This window comes from Perca fluviatilis, chromosome 17, assembly GCF_010015445.1.
Source record: "Perca fluviatilis chromosome 17, GENO_Pfluv_1.0, whole genome shotgun sequence".
Lineage (NCBI taxonomy): Eukaryota > Metazoa > Chordata > Actinopteri > Perciformes > Percidae > Perca > Perca fluviatilis.
The window spans coordinates 12,500,761-12,513,762 of NC_053128.1; the positions used below are offsets into that span (position 1 = coordinate 12,500,761).

Here is a 13,002-nt window from a genome sequence, read left to right on the forward strand (position 1 = left end):
TCTTCTCCTCCTTGTCCGACTTTAGTTGCTCTCGTTCCCCGATAGTCCGTCCGGGGGAAACCGAAGAACCACTCGACAAAGTCCCAACTATGGAAGGCGACAACATAATAATGCCTGTTTGACTCGGGAAGATTTTCCAAGGTAGGTTTGGTGATTCAAATTGTTCAAACCGGGGAGGAATGAATTACGGGCTAGGAAGCGGCGAGTGTGTAGGGGGGGCGAAAAGTTTATCCGCCTCACTACACGGGACAGGAGGGAACAGAGGGAGATTTACTCCAATGTTGTTCACAGTGGGGATGCGTCATGCTGCTAGCTTGCATGTTGGTCCCCCTATAGCTTGTGTGGCACCCTGAGCACTTTTCATATTAATGTTATATGATTTTTTTAGTATATGCTTTATAAGTGTACCTCCCACAATGTCCCAAAAATGAACATGTATTGTAATTTTATGTCTGATAATTCTGCCATAAACTTGGCTGCTTTCTTCACTCGGTGTTGATGCAGCTGTGTTTTGGGTTCAAACTGAATTCAGACCTTTTTGCTAGTGAATGTTGTAGGAAGAAAATTGCAGCACAAAAGCAAATTATTAGATATTATTGAATACTTTTGGCTTAGTATTAAATTCTATAGAATTACAAATTAGCATAGTAAGAAACGCCTTTTAATTTGATAGACTCAGCCTACGTCAGTATATTGTGATCTGTATGTTGATTTGTACATTTGTCACTTTTATAGGGACCGTAACAGAAAGCCTAATCCATCAGAAGCACTGTTGTTGCATTGGCTTTGATTGACTTGTTATGCTTCTAGCTCTCAAACACCAGCACAGAAACACACTTGGCAGTGTGTAAAATGAAGCCTTTAACTAATGAGTCATCCAAAAGCACTTGTTGATGTGATAAACAACATTAGTCTGTATCCTGCTCTTTTCTTTTAGTATATGTATATACACAATTATAGTTCCGGGGCAGCAGTAAAGGTTAATGCTCTGAGTCCGCAATTACAAATACAGACAGACAGAGAGGGACTGAGACAGTGGGACGGGGTCTCGCTGCAGATGTGCATTCCTCCAGCCAGTGGAGGGATCAAGCCTTTAAATATAGCTCGACAGGAATGCAAACACACCAAGCAGAAAGACGAAGCCCCGGGGGCGTCTCAGGAGTAGGAGAGAGGGAAGGTAGGTGGTAGAAGGAGGCAGAGGGACTCGGCTGCGAGCTCTTTTTCTCCAGGTTATCCACATTTGTTTCTCTTTCTCAAATGTCTACCTGTTTTAAGCATAATGTGGGTCAAAGTTCATGTTTAAAAAGGGAGATGCCACCTGTCTATAGGTTGAAAGCCACTAAGAAAGTCGTGGGGGAAGTTATTCAGGTGGAAGATTTAAATGTGGGATCTGTGCTCTTGCATCACTTTGTAACATCGCATATCCGTGGCTGAACTTGAACCTTGCCCGCAAATCCTGTCACGTGACATCATCAGTGATAAAGCTCGTGTTTATCAACCGCGGCCGGTCTGTGATGCTTCACAGAGATGATACAGGAAAACATATTATGTTGTACAGAGCACACGTTGTGGAGGGCACCGAATGAGATTGTCATTCATGAGTTGGAACTTGTTTTGTATTTCTGTTTTTGAGGCGTCTTCTGGTTGTTCCTTGTTTGGCGGTTGTTTTGTTTCTGGTTAATAGAAAACATTTGATATGAATCATTGGGGTTGTGATGTAGGCTATGCGTACGTACTGATGTATGAAATCCAAGCTAAGGTATAGGGATTATCCTGTGTGGGTGTATCGAGCTGCATCCATTCATGCATTTAACACAATTTAGATTCAGTGTAAAAGCAGTTCTGTTTTTCTCATTCATACCGCATATTAGGGCTGCATGATTATGGCCAAAATGATAATCACGATTATTCTGATCAATATTGAGATCACGATTAATTATCACGATTATTTGTTGATTTTAGCCAAAACAAATTTTATTGTCACATAATTATATAATTATAACTGCTTTTACATCCATATTGTGCTACATTCCTACTAATACATCCATATTGTGCTAAATTCCTCCTTTATTGAAGGATACTTTGAAGGAGTATGCCATTTCAGCTGTTGTGCGACCGCTTTCCACACATGCATGTTTGCCGTGAAAGATACAGGCAACGCAATTTTCTGTTCACGTTAACGGCGCATGTGGTGCCTGCTATCTACCGGACGAAATAGCTACGCGGATTTCTGTGGCTCATTACACTGCCACTTACATGTCTGCGTTGCGCTCTGATGCTCCGAAACCCACGTTAGAGGCAACATAAACATCGCTGAATGTCACGCTAGTAAACACTAATAACACGTTACACAGCAGCTAACGTTAGCCTACCGTTAGCCACAGTAGTAACTGGATTAAACACGGCTAAAATGCTGACTGCTAAACAGTGTAGTGTGTCTGTATTTCACTGTAGGATTCCAACAGCGGGACGTCCAACAGTCTGCTGCTAAAGCTATGAGCTAAAAGACACAAACTAGCACTATGGTCACTGCTGTTGTCTGAAAAACAACACAGACGGGACAAAACGTTGCGTTTACTGGTAAACTGGTAAACATTGTGACCGGCTTATGATGACCGACTGCTACCTGTTGTGGAATTTTCCTCACGTTACTCTGTCCTCTGTGACTGTCTACATCTAGAAACTAAGCTGCGCAGTGCAGGCAGGGAACAGCTCTGATTGGCTCATGGAGACATGTGATCAGACAGTGATTTATGGAGCGCTAGATTGGCTTTGCAAAAACTGTTCTATGAAGGGAATGACGCATTTTAAATATCGCTCGATCACGCAAATTTGATCGTGGGAAGCCAAAATCGTGATCGTGATTAAAATTCGATTAACTGTGCAGCCCTACCGCATATACTCAAAATAATGAAAAAAAAAATAATTCTCAGGAAATGTTGGCTGTTCCTATCACATTTGGCTGTTTGACAGGGATTGGCCCAATCACAAGTGACTGCATTGACCAATTTCAGACTGATCTCGTGAAGTGGCGTACGTACGACACGCCAATTCGTATGCCATTTTGGCGTATGCATCATCGCTTTTGAGCGTGTTTATTATCGCCGTAGCGAATCATATGAAAGGACGGATGTCTGGGGTGGTGGATGGGTAAAACACAGGACTTTCACCCAAGAGAGCCATGTGTGGCGTTTAACAACCAATTTTTTTTTTAATAAAACCTTCCACCATGTTATTTTCCTAAACCCAACCTTTTTTTTTTTACACGCGTGTGACGTTCTCGCAATAGCACGGCACGGTCCCGCGATAGCACGGCACACCATGTACACACGACGCCACATAGTGTGTATGTTTACATCCGCTGTATTAGGGCTGGGCGAAATGGAGAAAATCAAATATCACGATATTTTTGACCAAATATCTCGATATCGACACCGCAACGATATTGTAGTGTTGACTATTGGTGCTTTTCACAAAATATTTACACAATGAGATTTTTGATAAATAATCATCAGTAATGTGGATATAATGACTAAGTGGGTAAAGGCAAATAATAGAACACTTACAACCGTCTGGTAAGTTCAGAAAATGACATCACTTCACTGTAATGCAGCCTTTAAAACCAGGAAAAGACAACACTTATGTCATATTACGATATTACGATATCCAAAATCTAAGACGATATCTAGTCTCATATCACAATATCGATATAACATCGATCTATTGCCCAGCAGCGTAGACATACGCACGGATAGCTCAAAATGTGTACAGATAACACGCCGCTTGGCTTTAGGAAAATGGCGTGTATGTTCACGCAAAGTCGTGATGCCATGTTGCCATTTTTGACTTTTGTAGGCATTGGCGAGTGGCTCGTCGCTGTTGGTTGCTTGAGAGATGAAAGGGAAGAGTTGACACTCGTAGACTGTAGTTTGTTGGATGCCCCTTGACCAAGTGGAGCCAGTTTTCCTCCTGCACTCCCATGTGGCAGTAAAACAGAGACCAAAGTGCTTCAGCCAGTCCTGTGATGTTAATATGTCCCAGGTTTTTTCGGTGCCAGTTGGCTCACTGTTTATTGCTTTTGTTTTAAAATCCCTTCAGCTAATTGAAACTTGTCATCTGAGTCAAAGCACAGAAATGGGCTAATTGTTGTTACGTCTTAGTGTTAGTGGAGCCAAACACCTGGCCACTCCCTCCAGTATCTCGGGCAGTTACAAGTTTGCTGTTAATGGATTTCACTTCACGGACTGGGTGGCCCGAGCAGGAAAATGCTTCTTAAGTTTAAACTCTAGTTTGTCAAAGTACATTATAGAAGACTGGCTTTGAAACCTGTGTAGCAGAACATCAGCTCTTTCACTCTCTCGACCACTTCACCACTGTGAAAGTAAATGTAGACAGAGTAAAAAAAAAACTAAAAAACAAGAGAGAGAGACACCAGGTGCCTTGCTGTTTGCCTCTGGGAAGTTAGCCTGCCCATGAATTCCCAAAGTCTTCTGTCTCTATAAAAGTAAAACTGGAGTGTATTTTTGCTTTATGAACACTGACTGAAAAAAAAAAAAAACCTGTAAAAAGATTATTTATAAATACCCTCAGTGAACAAATGTGCTCTTTGGACTCGGGGTCTACAGGGATATCCAAAAAGAAAGGGAAATTAGAGGTGCTCAGATTTCTGAGAATATTGAAATCCCTTAATTCACACATGGCTGACAACACATGTTGACGCCTTTTGGAGCCTGTAAGGATGTAAGAAAAAATTAAATATGCAAGGTGGCTCTGTAATAAAAAGTAAAATCCTAAAAGTTCCAAAGCATTTACACTCTGGCTGAAAGGCAACACGTGATAACTACGGCTACGTTCACACTGCAAGTCTTAATGCTTAATTCAGATTTCTTTGCTCAGATCCATTTTTTTTTGTTTGGCTGTTCACATTACCTTTTAAAATGTGGCCCATATCAGAGTCCAGTGTGAACTGCTTCGTACTGACCCGCATGCACAAAAGAACACTAACAATGACATCAGACGCAGCACGCCGTTGCACTAAAGTTAGGGAGGTTATGGAGGAAGTAATCATTTTTGCTTTTATTTCAAAATGTTTGTATAATGGCAGCCGTGACATTAATGAGCAGGTTCTGAGGAGGAGAAGAATGACGAGAAAGAGAGCCAAATTGGCTATTTTGGCCTTTTTGCAGGGTTTATGGCTGCAAATTCCCTACAGAGGTCTGTGTGGATGCAGAGACGACGCCAGGAGTGGTGGGACTGCGTTGTAATTGTACCGTCTGTGTCTAGGGCTAACTCCCGCCGGCGCATAATTGAAATAAGTGAAACGTCGATGCAGATTGACGTAAAAGTCGCATCAAATCCGCCTTGGTTGTTCACACTGCGGCCGCATTGAAAAAAATCAGACCTGGGTCTGATTCAGGGCCACGTACGGAAGTAGTCCAAATCTGATTCGGAAAAAAAAATCAGATCTGGGCAAGATTTGAGTGTTCACACTACTTCTGAAGAAGTCTGACCTGGTCACTTGACCCCAAAAAAAATCAGATTTGGGCCACTTTTGCCTGCAGTCTGAATGTAGCCTAAATGTAGCCTGAGTTTGGCTTTGTGTGGTCATATTAACTGTAGTCTAGTCAAGGGGAAGGCTCATGCTTAAATTCTAAGATTTGCATTAAATGTAAGATGACTGTAGAGAGCAAACCTTTGAGAAAAAAAACCCATCTTCGCTATAACACATTTATCAAGAGTTTTTCTGGCGTTCCAGTCCAATCTGGGAGTCATTTTTAAGAGTTGCTCTCAAGTAATCGCACATTGAATCACACGATTGCTCAGAGAGAAATAATCAATCCGAGACAGGAATCTGACCTACGTCTGCCCCACTGTTCCATCACAGTCCTTACATTTGTCACGTCCATCATAAGTTCAAATTTACTCTCTTTGCTTTGTTTTTGCTAAATACAGACCTACAAAGATCGACTTAGTCTATTCTTTATTTCATTTTTTTTTTTTAGTACAGCTCAGTTCAGTCAAACTCCCCTCCGAACACCTCATTCTAGTTAGAGAAAGGTACTGTTATTCAGCTGGCCTTCGGCTTCGCCTGATTCCCTGCAGACGGCTCTCGCTGGCAGTCCGAACCCTGCACAAGCTCAAGGCCAAAAACCACATACGCACACACATACACACAAGTATGCAGCGGCTCCACTTAGACCTTCACACGGACTCATGCATGCACATATATGCGCATAGGCACACACGCAGACGATCCAATACTTTTGTGCGCACACACTCCCCATAATCACAAGCACACAGGGCTAAACTCAGTCCAAGCCTCCATACTCTCTTCTCCACACTCATATTTCACTAGTCACACACAGACGGCGCACGGCAATCAACTTTAAATTAGAGAGAAAGCTGCTCCAAGAACTTGAACGCCGCTTGCCAGGTCTGGGGCCATACTGTTCTCTCTCTCTCTGTGTGTGTGTGTGTGTGTGTGTGTGTGTGTGTGTGTGTGTGTGTGTGTGTGTGGGGGGTGTGTGGTTTTTTTTTTTTTTTTTTGTGTGTGTGTGTGTGTGTGTGTGTGTGTGTGTGTGTGTGTGTGTGTCAGAGAGAACAGACAGAGCCAGCTCTTGATATTAAACCCAACTCTGAGGGGCCTAGATTGGGGTATTTATTCTCCTCTGTGCTGCTGTTCGTGCACTTTATCCCCACTCATGCTTACCAGGCGCTCTGCTCAATTGTTCAGTACATTTGAGGAGTTCTTCTGCGAGAAAGAGAGTTGTACGTTACTTATAATCCCAACCTGGCGTGTTCATTTCTTGTTCTGCTATGATTCTCTACATTTGCTACAGTTTAAACACATCCAAGCCGCAAGGCCAAGCCACGTAAGTAGGGCTTAACCTTGTGGGTTGGAGCTGTGGCTTCTTTTGAGATCAACTGACCAACACGGGCGGCGATTGTGTGATGATGATAGTAAAAGTGTAATATTTGTTGAACGGAGAGAAAAAAGAAAGAAAATGGCCACGTACGCTCCTTTCCCAGCAAAAAAATGTCTGTCAGTGCAAGGTCTGCCTGTGGATGAATGATGGTTGAATATAATGGCAGCTCTGCAGAGAAAGCCTATACTCGCTCCTTGATGTATGGGAATGGATGCCAAACATCTGAAGTTTGCCACATCTGTTTTAGATAGGACAACTGTTTTTTTGCCAGCAGACTCCATTTTTGGACTCTGGAATTATCTCAAGTCACATCATCGTCATTTGGCCTAGTATCATATGCTGTAGGCTACAAGATTATAATTGATAACCACTGTAGAAGACTATTAAAGGACACTGGGTAATCCTAGAAATGAAAGTGATTTAAGAGGAATTCAACATATACAATACGTATATATACGTATTGTTGTGGGTGATGTTGTATTTTTGCTACCTTGTTTTACATTTGTATACGTAAGTTAAGGTGCCATCACAGCAGCGGTAAGGGGAGAGGCCGCAGTAGTATAACGTTTCAAACCGCACTTGCATAATGGATCCATTTCTAGAAGGACAAGCTCAGAGTTGTCTTTATTTTACTGTGGCCACTAATAGCCTTTACTACTTGTTTAATCTTTAATCCTGTAGTAGTACGTCCTACTCTATCCAATATTGACATGCTCTCTAGCACACATCTCAGTTTATAACAATGTGGAGGTATGTGTTGGCCTTTTAGGCTATATCACATGCAAGGTTTGAATTAGTTCACATTTAGACAAGAGAAGACATTAACTTCTAGACCACTAACTTAAGACATTCACTTACACGTGTACGTCTACAACGGCTAATGGTAGAGGACTGATTAATGCTGACAGCTTCACTGTAAGCTTATCACTTGTTGGGGTGAATAACTGTAAATGCTCTGTGAAACGGCATGCATGCTAGATAAATGTTAAAGAATGTGCTTCCTTCGCATGCAAATGTGCTTTACGTGCGTTTCTGGACCTCTACAGGCTTCCACTAAAACATTTTTATCTATTTGTCACAGAGGAAGATGAATAAAATTCACATATTTTACCATTTTACCATCTATTGTAAGGAGAAGAGGTTATGTGAGGTTTATATGTAGCCTATGTTTGACTGTAACCAACATGCCAATAGCTCAAAGATTAATGACCATATATATATATATGGAATTTGCTGTGCACCTTTTGACATATTGCTGCAATCCTGCCAGTGAAAGCTACATATTAGGTTAGCCATATATTCTGTGGCTACTCTGTCCAGTGCAGTGTTGACTGTGGAAATACAGCTAACTGGGGAAATTGTTAGAGCTTGGCAGAATATTAGTCTATGCTGGAAAAACACTCTATTGATTGCTTTGGTATAAAAATTCTACCTCCAAATCACGAGCGGTTACTTGCCAAACCAGCATGAAGAATACTGTGGATTGATTTACAAGCTGCTGTGGCAAGATTGTGCCAGCATTTTGGCTGCTTGGTGTTGACTCCCACCCTGCAGGTGTTCATATTTGCCGTCGCTGCCAACCTGACAATGTTCTGTTTGTGAACCAGATGTCTGACAAGAAATAGAATAAAAGCAGCTCTAAAGCCCAGCACATCAATCCACCATCTTGTTAGAGAATAGGTTTAACGAAGGCATTCATTATTGCAAATTCAATTTGCTGTCCCAGTAGGGTTCATTTTCAGAAGCAGTGAATAGATCTGTCTGTCTCCATTACAAGTTAGGGTGGCAGGGGAACTTTGTGACGCGAAATGGAACTGCACTTTGTGCCCAGTGTCCACATTTACTATTGAAACAAAATAGTTGAATTGTTCTATTTCTCTCGGACGTGTAGATTTTGCGAAGTGCATATCGGTGCTAATTGGTACCAAAACAAGTACTTCCACAATACTAAAGACACATTGTGTTGAAAATAGCAAGCAGTAATCCCTAAAATGTGGTTTGTAGGCAGCTGTTGCCAACTTGGGACAGACTGAATAACGTCTGTCCAGGTTTTAAAGACATTAGCAGTGCTGGCTTTGAGTCAGAAAGGCTTACAGCACGGTTAAACCTTAGACAGTGTGGACAGGACAACTCTTAACGTTGGAGGATGAGCTATTGGCTTTAAGGTTGCAGGTTCTGATTCCTCAAACGGTAGTGAGACACTGTGTCAGAGACTGCTGCTGAAACGTATAACTCAGATCCCCAATTGTAGCACAAGTGGTTGAAAAGGGACATTTCCTGGTGTGAATAATGTATGTGTATCTTTGTGTATGATCAGCAAAAATGACATTCCTCAACTGTGTGTGTGTGTGTGTGTGTGTGTGTGTGTGTGTGTGTGTGTGTGTGTGTGTGACTGGACCGGCGTCTGATGTGCCGTGTGTGCGCAAACGCAAACATTTATGTTGTCAAGGAGGTTTAATAAGAACTGCACAGTCTGCTACACATAACTTGCAGACAGTTAACACACAGCGTAGCGGAGCCTTTGCGATTAATTAACTGTGACGCTTTAAAGCGTGGTTAAAAGTGAAATCGGTTAACCGCTGCATCCCTACTTTGGACTCTAGGCCATATGTAATATATAGGCTACTAAGGCTAGCTATTTTTTTGCAGCAGATTGAGTTCTTCTTGGGTTTTCAAGTAGTTTCTTTCACTCAAAAATGTGTTTTGCTTATTGTTACTTGACTTGGATGTTGGAGCTTCACCGTGCAGAATGATGTGTGTGCAGAGTTTTCACATGCGTCTGCCGAGGGGGTAAAGTTTCTCTGTGCTCACCTTAAATCTCAGTTTAACCCCCCGGACTCGCCAGCAGGACGCAGTATGCCGCACTTACACCAGTGTGATGTGGAAACTCGAAAGCTCCACTGCACGTGGGCTGAGAATGGACTTCAGTGGAGTAGGAGACATCTTGTATCCAGAAGGGAAACGTTCTTTTCATATTCATTGACCCTGGATCTTTAAATGAGGGAGGAGAGAGGAGATGTCATTTTAAGAAATTTTAACTGGTTGATTGAACTTTTTTGTAGTTTTTTTTTTTTTTTTTTAAACGTCTTAAAGCATGTAATTTCCAAGGCAAGCGTGGCTCATGATGAATCATACACACTACACACTCACATTTCACTGGAATTGTACCTCGTATGATTTCATGTGAAAAATTCAAATTGATTTGATTGATTGATTGATAAATACCTTAAAGTGTAAGATGTATCAAAGACAGAGACGTATGACATGGACTTTGGTAGATGGAGTGTTTTAGTGGATCTTGTTGCGTTCATGCATTTCTGCTGCAACAAGGCGACTATTTTTACTGGACTGGTACATGCATAATTGATAGACTTGTCTGTTTAAATTATGTGACAGTCGGTTATGATGTAGCAAAATGTCTCTGGGGTAGAAAAGGTGTGTGTGTGTGTGTGTGTGTGTGTGTGTGTGTGTTTAACTGTAATGACATCATTCTGTTGGAATGTCTATGAAAGAGAAGTATGAAACATCTCTATTTTCTCTCTCTTCTTCTCTCCTTTCAGTTGTTTCCTGCCTACCTTACTAATAGGGCTGGGTATCGTTCAGAATCTTTCGATCCGGTGCCAATTTCGATACCTCAGTTTCGATACCGGTTCCTAACGATACTTTTTTCGATACCATATGTTTTAAAATCCATTTCAACATCAACAAAAATACATTAAACACAAAGCTTTTATTTTCCAACTTAATTGTGAATCACAACAGTTCTCAAAATGTAAAAATTCTGGTAACACTGCTCACTCAGAGTAACATTAATAAAGTTGCCTTGCCTTACAAGCTCAGCCTGTCAGTCAGTCACCAGGGCAGAGAAACCACGCTTGTGCCTGCTTGTAAGGAAGTGTAACGTCGTACAGCACCGCGACCGCTTTCGGCTCGCCATTAATATCGTATCGCAGCAAACGCTGTCTGCGTGAAGTTTTGAAAAACTAACTACACTTGAAACCACTTTATCGGCATTGCTGTGACTCACTGTGACTTCAACAAAACTACAGCGCCGACGACGTAGTTTACTCGGTCCGCACCTCTCCGAGTGTGTGTGTGTGTGTGTGTGTGCGCGTGCGCGTGTGCGTGTGTCGGGTCGGAGCTCTGCTCTCTGTCAGTATGCAGAGAGGACAGATAAGCTTGCGCTTAAGCGTTCAGACGCTTTTGGAACCGAAATCTGGCACCGAAAAATTAATAATTTTCCGATACTCATAGGATCGGAACATTTTTTTCGGTGCCATAAAAGTATCGACGTTCGGTACCCAGCCCTACTTACTAACCTCTCTGTCCCTGTTCCTCCTTGTTTCGACATCTTCATTATTTTATTTGCCGTCTGTCTGCCGCCCTTGCTTTGCCTCCCTGATTGCTTCTGCTGGGTTTGTTGTCTTCATGGAGTGTTGGCAGTCTTAAAGGACGATAAATGGGTGTTATCGAGCATGGTGATCATATCTGATTTGGCAGACAGGTGACAGAAAAAAATGAGAGTGAAGCCAAGACTGCACTACACTCGATATGTTTTTTGCATATTTACACAGCAGCTTAAAATGTCCACATTCTCATTTTTGACACAGACAGGAGGAAGCTTTTTTTTTTTTATGGTTCAGTATCACGCTGTTGCTTCCCAGTAGTGTTCCTAATGTATTCAAATCCAAACATTCACATTTTGGTCAAAGTATGTTTTAGCCTTAAAATGCTGTTTTCTCAAGTTCTTTCTAAAAAACATTTTCCCACGTGACCTGACGTAAGTTTGTGTATGAGGACGTTACTTCAGGACAGTAGCAGTACAATAACTTGGTTGGCTGTTGGCACTGTCCCATGTTTGGAGCTGTGGACGGCGCTGTAAGGTCGGATCACATTAACACAACTTTCAACATGACTTTGCGTAAACGTGTTATCTGTACGCATTTTGAGCTATCCGCGTGTATGTCTACGCTGTATACAGCGGACGGCAGTCTGTAACGTCACAGCGTAAACCTACACGCCACTCTCTAAAGCCACGTGGCGTGTTATTGCGAGGCTACGGTTGGGTTTAGGAAAAGAAGAACCGGTTGGGTTTAGGAAAAGAAGAAAGCTACGGTTGGGTTTAGGAAACGTGACACGCTGGTTGGGTTTAGGAAAAGAATAACAAGGTTGGGTTTAGGAAAAGAGGAAAGCGACAGTTGAGTTTAGGAAACATGACACGCGGGACACGATCCCTGGTCTCCTGGGTGTAAGTCCTGTGTTTGACCCATCCTCCACCCCGACCACCCGCCCTACGCAGATTTTCGCCCTTTCATACTACTCACTACGGCGTCAATTCACACGCAATCGCAAGGTAATGTAAGTCAATGGAGGCCAAACATAAATAATAAACACGCTAAAAAGCGAGTATGCGTCTTGATAACACGCCAATAATGCCATACGAATTGCCGTGTCATACATACGCCACTTCATGAGATCAGTCCGCAACTTTGCATTAACACACCTTTGTTGGACCAAAGTTGTTATTGTGTGACTATTGTTTCTATTGAACCAGTCAAGGAAACGGTAGCAACTCCACCTTTCTGGAAGGTAAAATCAATGGCATTGTGGTGACTTGTATTTCAGCCACCTGAAAAATCAATATCAGTTTACACTGTATTTAGAATTTTGTATTATAATATTTACTGTCATAATGATTTACTTTATTAAGGGCAGATAAATTGCTTAACAAATTTAAACCGATTACAATGGCTCTGAGTTCTGAGCTCACACTTTATCACATTTTACTTTGAATAATCGGTAGATCAGAGTTGGCTAAATATGGCATTGTCCGCCGTCTGCCGTTTGTTGGAATTTCTCTGCTCAACAGAGTGTTGCGTTGAAGACAGTTTTATTTCCCGAGTTAAGGTTGGTTGCAATGAGTCAAGCAGTGTTGACATCAGTGCATTTCAAAAACACTGCTTGGTGCTAAAAAAAAGAAATGATAGACATGTTAATCTGTCCTTACAATCTAGAATCGCTAAATAGATATGATTCTCAGCCTTTGTTTTGCCTTGCCAAATGTGGGGTGTTAAGT

At 42.0% G+C, this 13,002-nt stretch overlaps 1 protein-coding gene across 1 annotated transcript in view; it reads left to right on the top strand.

The window, feature by feature from the left end:
- Window positions 1-13,002, top strand: part of il11ra (interleukin 11 receptor, alpha) — a 65,616-nt gene continuing 52,614 nt past the window's right edge. The window contains exon 1 of the mRNA XM_039779845.1: window positions 1-141. The gene's annotated coding sequence lies outside the window, so the exon portion shown is untranslated. The remainder of the gene's footprint in view (window positions 142-13,002) is intronic.